We start from the raw sequence: 19,108 nt of genomic DNA on the forward strand, positions 1-19,108 counted from the left end.
TTTCCTTTGGAAGCAATTGAGTTCAACATACAATTTAATTGCTGTCCATTTCATAAGTGACAATGTAGGCAGCAAAAATTTTAAAACGCAGCTGCATTTCATCCAAAGCTTTATGATCATAAAAATTTGGCACTTCATAAACTAGTAGCCTTTGGTTTTTGCAAAAATCTGCATTTCACATTTTCAAAGCTTAATTTGTCTTTCAGATCCATCACTGATACTCTTTTTCTTCCTCAGCACAGTCTTACAGGGAAATTGGAGCTGAACCAGGGTGGAGATGACCAACAGGAAATGCAGCCCAAGAGGCACCCTCTCGAACCCAAACCCACCCTGTCTGTCCCTCTGTGGGACCTTCCAGAGCTTACCCCTCACCACATGAGGACACATGATGGAGGAAGGTCCTGTCTAGTGGCCTGTGTCAGAGCCCTTGTGAGTGAGGCCTGGCCAAGCGCCAGGACCCACTGAGGTCAGGGGCTGGCGTGGCCGTGGGCACGGTGGCACAGAGAATAGCATGGGTCGGTCAGTCACAACAGCAGCGCGCCTGCAGCTACCAAGAGTGGGAACAGAGCGGCAGCCAGGGTGCTGGGGTCCCCAGCCTGCTAGTGCCCATTCATGACGAAATTGAGTTTGCTCTTGCCTCTGTCCCTGACCTGTGCTCCTGGGACCTCCTGAAACAAGTCAGGGCCAGTCACAGATCAGCCTTTCTGCTGGCCCACCCTAACCCCAGGGCAGCCATGTCTGGTGACACACAGAGGTACGTACGTACTGTAGAGGACCCCTGAGGTCCCACCAGGAAGACGAAGGCTGACGCACTGGAGCAGCACTGGTGTCCACCCACGGATGAGTTGTGCCAGCCCCCACGCAGGGCACCTAGCAGCATTAGCATCGGTGTTTTGCATATTGTGTACAGCGAAGTCATGCGTGGCTGCTCAGGCGACCCAGGACCCCGCGACCTGTGCTCAGCAGCCAAGCAAGAACGAGGATAGTCTCTTGCTGATCGTTATGAGCTTCTCCTGAAGTGTGGGACTTGTGCTTTTATTCAGATGTTAGCAGGTACATAAATTCACTTCTCCAGTGCCTATGGCTACGCCACAGAACCAGGGGTCCTGTTTTCCTACACTGTTGAAGCCCCACCCAAATGGCCCAGGGACACACCTGTGTCTGAACAGCTGGATTTGTGGTGGTTACATGAGGACGGCCCAGGACTGACGTAACAAGTGTAAGAGAAGAAGGATAAACATATTATTAAATTATATTTAGTCAAAGGACAGTTTATTAAAGAAATTCTGACCTTCTCTAGTTCAATGATGATTATTGTCTCCATAGAATAGAATGAGGTACTTTGACATTCTAGTTCCTAAGGCCATCTCAAGTTTTGTGTTTATTCTAAAGGCAGTAAGAAGATTTTTAAATGGTTATACTAATTCTTTGTTCAGGAAAAAAAGTTAAAAAGCTATTGGAGGTAAATACACCTAAAAGTCTTCCAGGGATGGCTCCAGGTTCTGAATTAATTATGACTAATTTACACACACACACACACACACACACACACACACACACACAGCAGATGGGGTTAAAGTTCTCAAAAGGAAAAGATGCAGGACAGAGATGTAACAGGTGGCTGCTACTCCTTGCAATCAAAAATAATCTGAAAAACGTCACGGTGAATTTCTGCACGCCACTCTAACGTCTAAGTGTGCACTTAAGCAACCCCTCTTTTAGTTCCCACTAAAGGTGTCTACGCCGTGACGAAGGCCTGTGGTCGGGGCTCCGTGAGAGGGAGGAAGGTGGGGAGAGGAGACAGGATGAGAAGAGGAGTCCCTCCAGATACCCCATCCAGTCTCCTCCTGCACACCCAGTGTCTTCATCTACGAAACAGGCAAATCCTATCTTCCCTACATTAGCCAAGATCCATGAAAGAATCAAGACAACAGAGTTTCAATACAGTGTCTGCAACTGTTTTGTTACACTGAATAACGTGCACGTCCTTTTATAGAGATCAATTTCATTTTTGTTGTCAGTCTTTCCATTCAGAATATCAATGGCCCACTTCCCAAGGCCTCTGGTTTAACCCACATGGGCTGCATAACAATCCCACAGAGCAGGCAGCTTAAAAACCAGAAACGTATTTCTCACCGATCTGGAGGCTGGATGTCCAACGTGTAGGTGCTGGCGGGTCGGGTCCACGTCGAGGCCACGTGTGTCTGTGCTGAGGACACTTCTTTGCATGGGAGACAGAGCTCTGGGGTCTCTCCTGACAAGGGTGCTAATCCCATAACAGGGCCCCATCATCACGACCTCCCCTCCCCCCAGTCACGGCCCAAAGGACCTCGTCAAATACCATCACTTTGGGGGTTAGAGCTTCCACGTAGCATTTGGGGGGCACATTCGGTCCACACATACTTGTCCACTTAAGGACATATTTCCTTCACTGGAAAGAGAAAACTTTTTTTTAATGATTTAATGATGAGATGATAAAAATCTTTGTCATCCCAATTAACCCAGGGTCCTCAAAAGAACAACTTCCTAAAGCAAAACTTACACCCTCAGTTTTAGTTTTTCATGGTTCCTTAGTTATACAGATTCAGCTTTGGATCCATGTGACTCCACGAGGACATTCAGTCCCTTTTTGATTCGTTTTGTCTCCCTCAGGATGACAAAGAAATTGGTATTAACACTTTTCAAATGCCATTTGTCATCATTCCAACAGGACATTATTTACAGAATTTCCCTATGATGAGGCCAGAATAACACCTCATTAATGTCTCAAGTAAAAGAAAAATGTATCAATTAAAGCACAGTTCTTTTATAAAAAGACAATAATTAACCAAAAGCCCACGTGTTGGCAGACACTTATTTCACAGCAGATTTAATGTGGTGACAACACAACTCATTTTGGAACGGAAAAGAATTGATGCTTCCACGTACGTGGGACTGAAATAGGCTCTCCTCCCATCGCAGGGCTGAGCCGCATGGTCGACTAAACCACCCACCTCGTACCTGCAGCCTGAGGCTCCCACCACAGCCGTCCCCAGGGCAGCCAGTGCCGGCATCTGTATGATGCTGCCTTCCTGGTTTTTGATGTTGGATGTCGCTCAGCTGCGACCACTGAGACGTCACTCCACGTCCTGATGTGCGTGTCTTCATACCCACAGCTTTGAAGTCAGGCATTTAAAATGCAGCAATGCACGTTACCTGAGCATGGGTTTATTGTCCTAAGATGGTAAATATGATCAAAGGAAGGGAATGAGGCCAGCCACCCGGGGCGGGGTGCTGGGTGAGGTGTGGGCCTCGGCTCTGCTGCCGAGAAGACTTGGCACAAGTGACAACGAAGCAAATACAAAGGGCTAGTGACAGAAGGACCCAGGGGCCTCGTGAAGGAAAGAAGTGGCTGGAACCGTGAGGCGTGGATAGAACCAAAAGGTTCCATCCACGAGTGTGGAGAAGAGTGGGGGTTTGCAGGCAGCCACACAGTAGAAATGTGCGAGGGCAAAAGTGGGTCCGGAGGTGGGCGAGCCCCTGAGAATGAGCCTGAAGGTCAGGTTCCATTCACAGTGAGAGCGGAAGCTGGTGATGTTTGGGAGGGAACTGCGACCACCCTGCTCCAGGAGAAAGGCACTCGTGCGCTTACACAGATGAGCTGGCGAGGAGCTGGGTCACAGGCAGGGGGACACTTGGGACATTTTAAGTTCCAGGTAAGGGATGGTGAAGACCTGAACGAGGTCACATTCGGAGGGTAGCTGAGCGGGAGCTTGTGACAGGTCTCCAGAGCAGGGACATCATTATAATGACGGGAAGGGGTAAGGCGGGGAAGGGGGTGTCAGCAGGACCGAGGAGCGTGGCGGGGTCTGGACTCCACGTGGAGGTCATGAGGGTGCTAGCAGAGTCGTGTGGTCTCATGACCACAGCTCAGCTTCGCAAACACACTTCTCTCTGACTGAGAGGCTGGGGACATAACAGGAAGGGCACAGGTCAGGCCCCAAGTGTCCCGCGGCCACTTCCAGCCAGCTGGGGTCTCGACCTTCCTGAGCCACGAGCCCTCCTCCTGGAGGAGCTGTGATGACGCCTGCTGGGCGCTCTGAGGGCTGGCCTGGCAATGCAAAAGCAACGTGTGAGACGGCAGTGGGCACGTGTTTCCGACAAGTATACGGCAGACGGCAGTGCAAACGTCCAGGTGGACCAGTCCACGTTCTGGAAGCTGAGTGTGAGTGTGTGCGTGCCAAGGCTTTGGGGAGGCACCCTCGGGGCCCACACTCGGCACCCGCTAGACGGGCCAGTGCTGTGTGAAGCTCTGACCGTCCCCGAGCAGGTGGCCCCGCGGGTTCAGTGTGTGAAGGCTTAGGTGGGAACGTTTCTGAGAAACTGTGATGTGCCAGTGGGGTCACAGCTGCTAGGTGTCCACCTCACATGGCCACACATCCCTTGGTCTCTCTGTGACGGTGCTTCTTGAGCTGCAAGATGAGTTTCTGACAGTCATTGCAAGGTGCCCGAAAGTCTCTGCTGCTTAGTTTCTTTAGAACATGAACATGAAAATCCCTACCAGCCTCCGGGGTTTGGAGAGCTCATCTGTGGCCTGTGTAGGATTCAAACCCACATGTCAGCCTCTGAAACCCAGCTCATGACCACTGGACCCCCAGCCAACACCCCACCGGGAGGTAACACAAGGGAAGGCTGAGATGCCCAAGGCTCGCTGGGCACCTGCAAGAAGGAAACCTGAGATGAGGGTGCTGGGCTGTTACGGCCAGGCCAGAGCTGGGTAGGCCCTGCTTTCCTGATCTCCACTGCGCTCTGCCCTCTCTGGAACGGTCCTGGTTTTCTCTGCTCGGCGTGCATCAGGAAAAGCAGGCCTGGAACCCACCTTCTCAGTGAGAGCACAGTGCGTAAGGAAGGAGGCGTTTCCTACCATTCCCCCAGCTTTCAAAACTGGGTCTGGGTAATGGAAGTAACTTTTTATTTTACCTTACACTATTTCAGGACTTCCCGGGCTCAGCAGAGAAAAGCTATTTACAAGATATAAGGAAGAACTGTCCAGGAAGGACCCTGGAGCTCCCCACAGGAACACCTGCATTCGCACTCTCGGAGCTTGCACAGCTTTCTCACACAGCTTGTCGGACACACCCACTTTCCCAGCCACCTCAGAAAGGCGCCCAAAGTGCAGTGGCCTCGCCTCTGTGGCTAGTGATGAGCGAGCAAGCGAGCGAGCCTGGACTATTCACAGGCCCAGCGCCTCCCGGAGTGTGTGCCCAGCCACGGAGCAGCCTCTGCCCGCAGACCACAAACTCAGCCTGCGAGCCAGAGGCCCTGGCGGCCTCAGTGCGTGTAGAGTGAGCAGGACGGCACGACACCTGCTCCGTGCGACCCGCGGCCGCACACACTCGCCTCCCAGCGTCACCTCGTCTGCGTGCTCGGATGTGTGCCATTGCCAACAGGTTTCTAGGAAACATGACAAAAAAGGCAAATATTGGTACAAGACGTCATGTAAAGTATAATTAAACTAATGTGCTTTTCTCGTGCCTTTCCATGTATGTGATCTTACTGCTCGTGGGCCAGAAACAGCCACTTGCCTCAGGGAAGATGAGACTGTCGGAGCAGGAATGCAGAGTAAAGCAAGAGGCATCATTCAGACTTTGAGGAACAACATGAGACATTTGCATCTCTCCTGAACAATGTTTCAAAAGTCGAGGGTGTGAGAGGGTAAACAGGTATGGCTTCTGCATAAACATACAAACATGAGCATCTACTCAGACACACGCACACATCGGTGAACTTCCTGAAGCTTCTCTGATCCAGAAAGCCAGGCCCGGAAGAGTCTGTGCGAAGTGACGGGAGAAGGTAACTGAGGGCGTGGTAAAGGAACCCCACCTGCCGGGGAGAGGCCTCTGCGACCAGCAGGACCTTTCAAGTAAAGAAGAGGCAGAACAAGCAGTGCAAAGCAACAATCTTCTCTTCTTGCCTCTAAAGATGGAAGCTGAAGGCAGGCCTCATGGGAATCCCAGAGAAGGATGGGGAACCCCGAGGACGCGCCCCACCGGTCTCCTGCCCACATGGCACACCACCCCAGCCTGGTGTGGAGATGTGTCCAAGTAGGTGCTGTAGGTGACACTGGGACGTGATGAAGGCTCCTCACGGTCTTCAGATGTCTGGGGATTCCCACAGAGACGTGCAGGGGCTGGGGTGGCGGGATAACTCAGGGAGAAGGACTTCAGAGCATGGCGACCTCCCTGTGGAGGGACCAGCGCCCACCTGGCACCAGGTGGCACACACAAGCTCCATGGCCATGCAGACCCACACTGAGCACACCCCTTGCTCCCAGAGACGGGGGAGGGGAGGCTCCAAAGGCTGAGTATGTCCCCCAAGATGCTGAATCAACATGAGACTCGAGGACCCTGAAATCCATCTAGTGGGCGGCTTAAGGGTCCCCCCTCCACCCGTGTGGCAGGGTGGGTGTATAAAAGCAAAGGAACACACGCTGTGGGAAATAGACAAGTTACAAAACTTCCAATTCTTCCTCTCAACCAAAGCTTAAAATCGATGCGGCAAACATGAAGACATGCCGATGCCTGCATTCCAAGTACAAACACACACACAGCTGCCTGTGCTTTATGAGCGCGACTGCAGCCGAAACCGTGACCGTCGAGATGAGACCAGAAGGAATCACCCTGAAATAACGATGCAGGCGAGCTAACTGTGCTTCTCTCCAGCAAGGGCATTTTTTCTCCTCTCTATTCTATACATATTTTTGTAACGTGGTCACATTACTGTTGTGAAAAGAAGGTACATTTGTAGGAGTAAAATTGCTTAGAGCCAGCATTATCTCCTGAAAATCAGTTTCACACTCTTAAAGTAAATGTTTTCTTCCATAAATGCTCTTGCTGTCTGAAATAGCTCCCAGGTATCTTCTCCACCTCAGCAGACACGCACGGGACAGGATCTGTCTGAGTGGGCTGCTGGCTCGGGCTGTAGCAGGCAGGACGTCACTCAGGTAGGCGCAAGGACAGGTGGGGACAGACGCAGACGTGGGCCCTGGGCTGCATGCTGGGGAGGGAGGGAGTGGAGCTGCCTGGGGGCTCTCTGCAGACAAGACCCTCAAATCCCCTCCTGAGCAGATGACAGTGCTGGTCACCTGGACGCATTTCTAGACATTCCTCTGTGTGCAGGTAAAGGTGTTGGAGAGTTAGCTTCCTGAGGAGAAAAGTCAGTTCCGTAACAGGAAGTGCATGGAGGCCACACCCCGCTGGCTGCTGGCCCGCCTGTGTCTGTTCCCAAACCAGGGGACTCCGCCTCCTTCTTTAGGACAGTTACAAAAAATAATGGAAACGGAGCCAGAGCCCTATGCCCAGGACCCCGCATGTGTGAGGCCTCAAACCTCTGGGATGGTAAAACAGGGCAAAGAAACCACTGGACGGCCTCGGGCAACACTGTGTCCCAAAGGACAGCTGCAAAGGTAACAAGAAAGCAGACGTCACAACTACAGGACTGCTGACTGTGGACTGAAAATTACAAACACTGTTGGGGTCCCTTTGTAAGTTATGTAAGTGTGTAACCACTAGGCTGTTCATCTGTCACTAATACAGCGTCAGTGTCACGGTGTCATATTATCTATCCCAATAGCAACGCCTTCCTTCTGTGGAGGTCGTTGTCCCCTCCTTCTCATAAACACCCCTGGCCCTTGTCTCCTCAGAACCCTATTCGGGCTCCTGCCTGAAGCAGCGCTTCCTGCACAGCTATTCTCACGGATCTCAAACCAACACTTGCTGCCTCTGACTCTGAAAGCCTTTTCTTTTCAGGTGAACAGGACGCTCTGGACCTCCCCTGTGGGCCATGCTGTCAGGACACTGGTTCCGGACCAGGAGTGAGGAAATGGTTCTGTTTTCTTACTTCCCTCCTGCCTTGCTTCGCCTTTCTCTCCTGTTCTCTCAAGCCTTCTCTCTTTTTCCATATTCTCATCAAATAAATGCTCTCTCAGGGGACTTTGCCCAAAAGCAGCCCCGACCAGGGGAAGAGCCGGTGGCTTTGCTCAAGCTTCTATTAGCCACAGAGAAGAAAACCAAGTTGTAGAAAACGCACTTCCTGGAGTTGCTATTAAACACTGTAATTACCCTTCGTTCAGAAGTAGCACTTTACAAGCATCCAACATCCAGTAACTAAAGTCAGAGCGAGTCGGTTCCCTCTTGCAGCAACAATCCCAGCAACAGACGGTTATCTCCCTGCGGGAGGAAACAGGATTTTAGCAGCTACACCCTGATTTCTTCTCCCAGCCGTAGCAGGACCCCCGAGCCCCAGGCCACATCCAAGTGGCTGGTAAATTGTTACACTACTTTCTAAATATGTTCGCTCATATCATCTTATCAATTCTTATTTCATTTTTGCACTCAGTTCTTATTTTACATTTGTTTTTCCAGGAAGTAAGAAGACAACACAACAGAAAATCGGACTTCTAAGCATTTCTACAAACAAGGAAATCGTATTTTTAAAAAATGTTCTCACAATAGTAAACCATGCACTTCACATGGCTCCTCACAGAGGTTCCTGGAAGAAACTGTAGCCGTGTGCCGCCCACTGCCTGGAACAGGACAGCCTTCCGGACCAAGCACAGGCTCAGGAAAAACGGGCCACAGGGCGGGGCCGCCACCAGCCATGCCCCCTGCAGGCTGCCCTTTACAGACCACTGTATGACAACCCCCAACAGCACACCCTGTGGTGGCGACGCCAATGGCCAGTTATCTGCAAGGACACCCAGAACCAGGTACTGGGTGTGGATGCTCTGAACGGACTCTCTCACAGCACAAGTGCTGGACGAGCAGTGGAGCATTAAGGGCAGCGGGGGAAGGACGGGGGCATGGCTATGGCTTCGGGAGACTCTCTGGGGCAGAGAGAAAGCCACCAGAGGGCCACTGTGTTCGTCACCGGCTCTGATTGTGTCGTGTCATGTTTATGTTTGGGGTTCAAATTTGAAGGCACTGCGACCCAGGGCAGATGTGCACGTCTACACGGCCCTGTGGGCTCACCTAAGACGGCGACAAGGACATTTCCAAACTTCTGTCCACCAACAGCCCATTCATCACATTTGTTCAAGCCTGATGTTGGGGTGACACCTATACATCATTAAAGGGAAACAAAGGCACAGGGGATCTCTCTGAGCCCTTACCTGACGTTTATCTCACTTGATTAAGGTTAATTCATTAATTTCCTAAAGGCTGACTTGCCGTGATGCTTTTCTATTTTCTAAATCAGAATCTACGTTCCAATTCCCTGTTCCAGAGCAGGACGCTTCCCCCATCTCGCACCCCCACACAGCCGGGAGGGAAGGTACGTCTGCCCCTACTGCTTACAAACGAGTACGTATACTTATGTCCATCTGAATCGTGGTGCCGTTTAGTACAGGCTGCCATTCTGTCCTACTCTGCACTGCAAAGCCTCCCACTCCTGGCCTGAAATGTGGAATACAAAGATGTGTTCCCTCTGCTACACGAGGTCACTGAGCCTCAGAGATGGCGCCTATATCCCTGAAGTGCTCGTGGAGAAAGCATCGCCCAGACCTCCCTGTCCCGGGGCCTGGGACCAGTGATCCCCTCCTTCCCCTCACTGTCCTGCCCCCTGCGCCTGCCCTGCTGTACGCATCACCTGGGCTCACTGCTTGGACGCGGCTGTGGCCTCCAGCCACAGGTAACAGCAGCCCTGCTGGATGGGGCTGTGGCGGAACCGCAGGCCCAGACGTCTGTTAGGCTGTGTCTGGAAAAGACCAGGTCCTCTTTGGAAGTTCACCCACAAAGTGTGAAAACCTTGCTCCTCGTACCTTTCTGTCTCAGGTTTTATAACTTTCGACTCAGTTGTTAAGAGAGTAAAAACACTCTGTGTTCAGGTAGAAACTGCACGGCGGCCACCCTGGCACTTGACGCGCGTGACCCGCCTTCCCCACAGCAGCTCTGCTCACGCTGCCTGAGAAGTGCTTGCAGCCCACAACGGCAGGGTTGCACTAGCGGAGGACGGGGCGAAACTGGCTTTTATGAGTGTGCCCGTGTGTGCGCCAGTGTTTTCATTAGTCTTACAGAGTAGGCTTGCAATCGATATTTGTCAAATGCTGGAGGGTGTCTTAAGCGACATTGATTAAATTATACAGAAAGATATTGTCAGAGAGGAAAAAAATCTGAAAAGAGAAAAGGGACAAAAGCAAAGCAAGAGAAAGGCGTTCCCTTTCTTCTCACAGAGAAGACTGGGCCTGGGAAAGCGCTGCCCGCACCTGGTCACGGGTCTTAGCCCATCTCCAGGGCCGTGGCCGCTCTCCAAATCCGCGGGGCCCAAGGGACCTGTGGGGTCCCCTGGGCCGGGGAGGGGACTCCGCGCCGCCACCAGGCCCTCGTCCTTCGGTGTCTTCATTGGAGCAGAAGCTCCTCTTCTCCGAGCGGCCGCCCCGCGTGCTGCCCACGGGGTTTCTGCTCCGCTGCTCTGCGCGGTTTGGTTTTGCGACTGTTCTCCCGCGTGTCTGCGAGGGCATTTCCCTGTCTGCATAGCTGGTTTCCAGTCGTCCGGCGATGTCATTAGTTTCAATCAACACGGGCGTGCAGAGCTGGTGCCCAGGGGGCGCGGGGGCCGCGGCGCTGCGTGGACAGACGCGTGGCTCCCCGTCCTTCCAAGGCCACCCTGTCCCCGGGACCTCCGCGGGGCTGGGGCCCCGGGTGTGAGCTGACCCCGGGCCCCGCTCGGTGCCCTGCAGGTCGCCTTGTGCCTCACGGAGACCACGGAGACCACGAGCAGGGTCCCGAGGCGCGGGCCGGGCGCACCGGCGAAGGCGCTTCCAGAAGCTTCGGCCCGGCCGTCCGGGGAGCCCCGCGTCCCGCCAACAGGCTGAGCTGAGGGTCGCAGACCACGGCAGGACTCAGCTCTGCCGGTGAGTGGGGCTAGTTTGTCCAACATCACGAGTGTCCACTTTCTCACGACCCAGAGGCTGCTGTGACCGGCACCAGAAAGGTTTCCAAGTCCGGGACAGACGCCCCACGCGCGTTGCCGACCCGCGGGCCTCTGAGCCGCCGCTGAGCATCACGGCGGCAGGCGGCACTGTGGCCGCAGACGCGCGTGGGGCGCGGCGGCGGTTTCACGAGTTTGCTGGAGTCTCAGTGCACAGTCCTGCGGGGACTTCCCGGGGTCCGCAACCCCGCAGCACGCGTGTCCCCTCCTCCCGAAGGACGTGCTTTGCTTCGTCTACAAGGTTTGCGTCCCTGTCGCTCCTGAAATGGAGCCGCGAGGCCGCGCACAGCAGTGACGCGGCGGTGGCTCTGCCTTTGGGGACGTCGCCGGGCTGGCTGTGGGCGTCGGGTCCCGCCATTTCCCACGCCGTCCTCGGCCGCGGCCCGAGCCTCCACGGCCCGGTCTGCAGCTGAAGCCGCCGGCCAGCGACACCCCCTCCATCCTCCCCCCTTCATCACGGGAAAGCGGCAGGCTCTTGGGGACAGAAGTGACAGAAGCCAGCAGACCATCTGTCCCCGGACGTCCGCCGGCACCAGGGCAGCGCCGGGACCTCCCAGGACTCGGATGTGCCCTGGAAACCCGGGCCGTGTGTCCTCCACCCGAGAGCTGTGTCCGGTCCACATCACGCTGAGTGGGCGTGCGCCCCGCAGGGCCTGTCACGCCCCACGCTGAGTCCGCCCTCTCCACGGAGCCGCGTGTAAACCCGGGTTTGTAGAATTTGGTGAAATGTGTCGTACAACCTACACATATAAACCCCCTTTATGAAATTACCAAATTATCCTCAATGAAGTTCCTTAAGACCCTTCCTGTTTAGCCAGATTGAGAAAACGTTCATTTGTGTTCTAACAACGCAGTTCCACGTCAGTCCCCCAGCGGCCACGACACTGAGGCATTTCTCCGTGAAAGCAGCAAAAAAGAGTGGGACCAGCTACCATTGTTCAGATTCCTTCAGTATTTTAAAATACTTTCAGTGTATGTTAAAAAGTAGAATACTTGAAGGAAAGCCCACAGATAAACCCCTATCTATCAGAAATACACCAGTCCTGGGGTATATATGCCGATACTGCACACTGACTCCCAAAATAGATCACGTTTTTTAAGGGAAAAGATGATTTTTTTTAAAAAGAAAAATGGATGCAGGTTAAAAATGATGGGTGACGTTCACAATTATAGTCTTTATTTCTACAATAGAACCATGCACTTTCCGAGTTCTTTTTCTTTTTCATTGTGGTAAAATGTACACAACAAAACTGACCGTCTCCATGGTCTTAAGTGCACGGTTCAGGGCATGAAATCCACCCCCCCCCACCCCCGCGGTGCAGCACCACCAATGACGCCCTGACCCCAGCCCTGTACCCACCACCACCCACCCCTCCGGTGCTGATTTCTCAGCACCACATGGAAGTGGAATCATACAACCATGAAGCTTTATGAATCTGATTTTATACCACTATATAAGGATATTTCAAAAGTGGCTTTTAAATAAAAATAATAATTTTAAAAACCAAGTTTTCACTTTATTTTTAGTTGTCTAAACTTAGCCTGAGGACTCTGGCTGGTTTTCATAAGCTTGAAAGCAAGCCAGTGTCTTCAGAAAAAGAATCCCTTTTCTCGGGGAGTCTATGGCTCAGGGGATGGGTAACAGGAAGTGGAGGCCTTTGGTGCTGCCCTGAAGCCCTGAACGCAGAGTCTGGACCTGAAGGGAAATGCACCGTGAATCAGACCCAGACGGAAGCCGGTAACCTACGGCTTGAGCCAAGACACTGGGCCCAGGGGCTGTCATTTAGTCCATACTAAGGAAGGTTTGTTGGTGAATAAAGAAACCACTGAATACATGTGGCGTCTGTCAAAATCTCACAGCTGCACCATGTGCAGATAACTAACTACATGCCAGACAACTGTCATGGAGCACACAAGGTCCCTCTGCAGAGCGGGGGCCACACATACGATGGCAGCACCTCAGGAATGGGGAAGCTGTGGGGAGAACCTGTCCTCTAACCTGCATTTAAAGCCAGGAGTATATACTGAATCTCCACTGTCCTCAGACATGTGTGAAACAAAAATGCATTTTTACTTTAAATGATATTAAAAGTAAAATGGGGGAGAGGGAAGGAGAATTTTAAAGAAGGAAAACAAAACAATTTCAGACTCCAAGATTTTAGCACCAATAAATTGGAGTGATTCCATGGATTTACCAAAAAATCATTTAGGCTAATAAAATTTGATTGGTCTATGGAGGCCTCTCACTTAACAAAATCGCAGCCAAAAGTGCACTAGTAACTCTAACCTCATCGTTCAAAACTGTATTTCTGGACACCAGAACCTCCTAACATTGGATAGAATCCACAGTAAACGATTCTTCTTACAGCCTCAGTGAGTGTGTGGTCCTTTAGCATGTGAAAAACACAGTTTGGTTTGTTAGGGTTTGTAATTAAATCAGATCTCAGAACACAGTGAGAACAGATATCTGGGTGAAAAGCGTCATCAGCGCTGAGAGAACCAACGTCAGGCCAGCAGCAGCGACGAGGCCTCAGCACCAGCCCACGTGGGGTGCCTCACACACACGGCGTCTCACATCTCCAGAGTCTGTTTCCCACAGCCGCCCTTGGGAACCTCCTGAGACACAGCCTGTAAGGGACCCATGGACAGGCAGTGTAGGGAGCCCATTGAGACCGGAGGCCACTGACCAACCTAAGCAAGAATGTCCGACGCTTAGAAGAAAATCACTGGTGTCCGCTTTGTTCCGAAGCTGGTCACTGACGCAAGCACGACTCTCAGGACCCACATCCCTGAGGACAAAGTCCAGGGCTGAGGAGGCAGTGCTCCAGGACTGACACTGCCCTGGGACTCAGTGTTCTGGCTGCTGGGGGACGCGGGCCCGCATGGTGTCCAGGGCCTGCCTGGCTCCTGCAGGAGCAGCAAGCCCAGCACGGCGGAGTGGAGCGGGAGCTGGCTCAGGCCACACTGTGGGGTCACCCTCTATCTCTCGACGCACATCCAAACCCACTGATAGGAACCCTGTCGGCTCTCCTGAAATGTACCCAGAATCCCGTGTATTTCTCACCGGGTTTATTGCAGTCGGCAAAACATGGTGCATCAGTCACTGGGGGGATGTTCTCAGGGTTTGCTCAGGCTTTTCACTTCAGATGTCACTCAGAATGCCACCTTCCAGCCTATCCTTCACCTCTGAGAACTGGCAAATCTCAAGGATGAGCACAGCGGGAGCTCAGAACCTGGACACTGCAGACCGCAGACCCACATGGACACAGGAAGACAGTAGACAAAGTTGGAACGTACCTTGCTCCTTGATGTAACAGAAGTAAACACACAAGTAAACAAGCAAAAGTAAAATGAGCCCCTGAAGGGCACAAGGTGGACCCCAGGTGAGGCACAGCCCCAGTGCGTCCTCTCTGCCTCATTTCCTCACCTGGGATGTGAGAGGCTGGGCCAGGTATGGAGCGCCTCTGGCTGTGTCTGGGGCCCACCTTTGTGATTTAGAAGGTTCTTAACCTTCCTTAGATGTATCAGGGATTTTGAAATGCTATGCAGGGAATAAGACCCTAGGAAATCCTTGCTGGCGAGTCGTGGTCTGTCCCTGTGTAACTGAGGCCCCCACTTTCTATTTGTGCCGTCTCCATGATTCATTAAGATTGTAATCTCATTGATCAGGGCTCAGCTGATGTTTGGTCACGTATCGATGGCGCTAATAAATGTCAAATAGCCCTTTCTGTCACAAGCATGTACAGGGCCTGAGCCACCAGTGAGCTGTGACCTACCTTCCCCACAGCTCACCGTCTTCTGCAGCTCAGGCTTGTGTGTCTGCTGGGCTTTGCGGGCACAGCCGCCCGTAGGGCAGGAGGTTAAAAAATACCTGCAAAGCATGAAAAGAAACTACACAATCAAAATCAACGGATCTGTCTGGGAGGAAAGGTAACACTCGTCTACTTCGTTTTGGAATTAACCTTTCTTTCAACAAGCTCGCGTTAAAAGTACAAGGAAACAGTTACTGACTCTGATTGGATGACGCTTCACGTCAGCCACACGCTGTGACGCCACTGCCCTGTGGTGTCTGAGCTGACAGTGTCTGTTCTGGAGTCCAGCAGGGTCGCCCACGGCTCCTCTCAGGGCCCTGCTGACCTCCCGTCTCTAAGTCTGAGGCAGGAGGCCACTCACCCACGGCCCTGACTGTAGCCCATGACGTCTTCCTTCTGGGCTGCCACCAGTTTCGAGGCCAGGGAGTCTCTGCCTTACGGTTCTAAGATGTCGATGCTAATATTCTCACTGCTCAAAGTTGAAAGTCTGACCTGACAACTTAGATAAGTTCTAAATTTGAGTAAGCAGTATCTCAGCTTACTTTCTCAAATCCCAAATGCTCTAGTTTATTCATATTTGAAAAAGAGCAGTTTTCAAAACCTGGACAGGGTCTAGAGGCAGGCTGACATAGTAGAAAGAAAATGTTTGAAAGCTCAGTCACGACAGAAGTTTATCTTTTCACTCCCTTAAGGATGAAAAATAAAATCACAAAATAGCATACTAATTTAGGCAAATCAGGAATTGATGTGCCAAATCCCACTGTAGACTAAGGAATTTCAAGATTACAAGATGTTGGGATCTGAGATCAATTCCTTGTACCTCTAAAAACGCATGTCGTCACTTTCACTAACATTAAAAGGCATTGTTTTCTGGATATTGTCCAACGAAAGTCATCATTTTAGAAGTCTGAAACTGTTTCCCAGCAGATGTGAGAATTACATTGCTAAGAGGAACCACAAGGCTCATTCTCACCTTTGCAAGCTCTTGTCCTCAGCTCCCACGGGAAAAACTGGGACAGTTTGAATCAAATCACCCAGGGTCTGGCACTCCGCAGAGCACAGCAAACTTTAAGTAGCTGTCAAGAAAAAGGAATGGGTGGCAAAAGAACAGACTTTGATGCTGAATATGGAGGTTATAAAATGTTCACACCGCAGAAGTTTAAGGAGCAAAGCTTCTGCTTTGTCCACTGGTCCCTTCTGGGCAAGTCTTGGTTGACTTCCTGGCCTTTGTTTCTGTAACATGCGGCAAATGGCCACTGCCAAACGGGAGGGGAGGTTATGAGAATTCACTAACAGGACCTAAAGCTGGTACCTAGTGGGCGTGAAAACACCTGCTATGGTCTCCACTCTCCCACTCCCATTATTTTATTCAATTTCCTCTTTAACATATCAAACAGTTTGTGTTGGGGCCATCTCAAGCTGATTCCTCCAAAATGGCAAATTTTCTAAAGCTTTGTGGAGATATATATATAGTAGGAAATAACACAAGAAGCAAATACAGGAAAAAATGCCCAAATGTCTTATACCACATTATACTACAACTTTTAAAACATGCATTTTATATACGATGCAATATTTAAAATATTGTTAGAATTATTGTTAATATTTGTTAGGAAGTCCTCATTTTTATTGCGGTAAATACGTAAACATAAAATTTACCATTTCAATCATTTTTAGGTGTTCAGTTCACCGTCATTAAGTACATTCATGTGCAAATATAACCACATCATCTCCGGAGCTTTTTCATCTTCTCAAACTGAAACTCTGTCCCCATTGAACACTAACCCTCCTTTCCTTCTTCCCCTCAGTTTCTGTTCTGTTTTAGAACCATGATTCCCCTTCCTGTCTTTGGATTCACTACTCCAGGTGCCTCGTACAGTATTTGTATGAGGAATCACACAAATCGTTTGATTTGGAATCGTACAGCATTTGTCCTTCTGTATCTGGCCTATTCACTCAGCATAATGTCCTCTAGGCTCATCCACGTTGTGGCGTGTATCAGAACTCCCTCCCTCTGTCAGGCTGAGAACATCACATCATACGGATAGTCCCAGCGCTCATCCAAGACCCATGGACCTTTGGGTTGTTTCCACCTTTCGGCTCTTGTGAATATGCTGCTATGAACATGGGGATACAAATACCTGTTTGACTTCCTGCTGTCAGGTCATTTGAGTACACACCCAGAATCAGTAGTGGTGGGTCACGTGGCAATTCTGAACTAATTCTCTGAAGAACCTCTACACTCTTTTCCACGGCAGCCGCACCATTTTACGTTCCCACCAACAGCTCATGAGGGTTCCAACGTCTCCACATTCTTGTCAAGAGTTCCCGTTTTCTGTTTGTTTGAAAAGAGCCTTCCTAATAGGTGTGAAAAGATACCTCATTGTGGCTTCAATTTAAATTTCCCTGATGACTAATGATGTTCAGCAGCCTTTCATGTGCCTATTGCCATCCGTACATTTTCTTTGGAGAAGTATCTACGCAAGACCTTTGCCCATTTTTTAATTAATTTGTTTGGTTTTATTGTTGCTGTTGCTGAGTTGTAGGAATTCTTTATATATTCTGCATACTAATCTCTTAACAGATATGTGATTTACAAATATTGTCTCTCATTGTATGAGTTGTCTTGTCACTCTGTTGCTCATGTCCTTTGATGCATAAAGTTTTTTATATATTTTTTTTTTGAAAGATTTTATTGGGGAAGGGGAACAGGACTTTATTGGGGAACAGCGTGTACTTCCAGGACTTTTTTCCAAGTCAAGTTGTTGTCCTTTCAATCTTAGTTGTGGAGAGTGCTGTTCAGTTTCAAGTTGTCCTTTCAGTCTTAGTTGTGGAGGGCACAGCTCAGCTCCAGGTCCAGTTGCCGTTGCTAGTTGCAGGGGGCGCAGCCCACCATCCCCTGTGTGTGGAACCGGCAACCTTGTGGTTGAGAGGCCACGCTCCAACCAACTGAGCCATCTGGGAGCTCAGCGGCTGCTCAGCTCAAGGTGCCATGTTCATTCTTAGTTGCAGCGGGCCGAGCCCACCATCCCTTGTGGGACTCGAGGAGTGGATCAGGCAACCTTGTGGTTGAGAGCCCACTGGCCCATGTAGAAATTGAACCGGCAGCCTTCAGAGTTAGGAGCATGGAGCTCCAACCGCCTGAGCCTCTGGACCGGCCCATAAAGTTTTTAATTTTAATGAAGTTCACTTTATTTTTCTTTTGCTACCTCTACATTTGGTATCATATCCAAGAAATTATTCATAAATCCTATATCATGAATCTTTTCCACTATGTTTCCTTCTAAGAGTTTTAGTTTTAGCTCTTACATATAGGTCTTTCATCCATTTTGAAGTAATTTTGGTATGTGCTGTGAGGTAAGAGTCCAACCTCATTCTTTTGTATGTGGACGTCCAGTTTTCCCAACACAATTTGTTAAAAAAAAAAAAAAAAAAGAAGAAGACTGTCCAAAATGTGGCCAACAAACACATGAAAAAATGCTTAACGTTCAAATATATGGTGATGGAAGGAGAACTGACTCTGGGTGGTGAACACACAATGGGATTTATAGATGATGTATTACAGAATTGTACACCTGAAATCTATATAATTTTACTAACAATTGCCACCCCAATAAACTTTAATTTTAAAAAAGGATGCTGAACGTGACTAATCATCAGGAAAATGATTATCAGAACCACAGTGAGCTATCACTGCACACCTATCAGAATGGCTATTATCTACAAGACAGGAGACAACAAGTGCTGGCGAGGCTGTGAAGTAAAGGGAACCCTCATACTCTGTTGGTGGGATTGCAGATCGGTGCGGCCACTGTGGAAAACAGTACGGAGGTTCCTCAAAAAATTAAAAATAGAACTACCTTATGACTCAGCAACTCCACTTCTGGTATTTATCCCCCCAAAATTAAAAACACTAATTTGAAAAGATATCTGCACCCTTATATTCACTGCAGCATTATTTATAATAGCCAAGATATGGAAGTAACCCAACTGCCGATCAACATACGACTGGATAAAGAAAGTGAGGTGCATTTACACAATGGAATAAAAAAGAATGAAATCTTACCATTTGAAACAACATGGATGGATATAGAGGGTAACATGTGAAGTGAAATAAGTCAGACAGAGAGGGACAAATATTGTATGATTTCACTTATATGTTCAATCTATAAAAACAAATGATCAAACAAAACTAAACAGAAACAGACTCACAGATACAGAGAACAAACTGATGGTTGCCAGATTGGGGAGGGGGGAGGATGGGTGAAATAAGTAAAGGGGATGATGAAGTCCAAACTGCCAGCTATAAAATAAATATGATACAGGGATGT

The 19,108-nt window shown here is 50.1% G+C and overlaps 1 long non-coding RNA gene across 1 annotated transcript; it reads right to left on the reverse strand.

Annotated features, from left to right (window-relative positions):
* Window positions 1-14,068: 14,068 nt before the first annotated feature.
* On the reverse strand, window positions 14,069-15,855 carry LOC308505607. The gene is made up of 3 exons (XR_013994602.1): window positions 15,751-15,855; window positions 14,742-14,836; window positions 14,069-14,205 (listed from the first exon to the last, which is right to left on the reverse strand). It is a non-coding gene; the product is annotated as an uncharacterized lncRNA (long non-coding RNA).
* Between the last annotated feature and the right edge of the window lie 3,253 nt (window positions 15,856-19,108).

This window comes from Rhinolophus hipposideros, assembly GCF_964194185.1.
Source record: "Rhinolophus hipposideros genome assembly, chromosome: 12".
Classification (NCBI taxonomy): Eukaryota; Metazoa; Chordata; class Mammalia; order Chiroptera; family Rhinolophidae; genus Rhinolophus; species Rhinolophus hipposideros.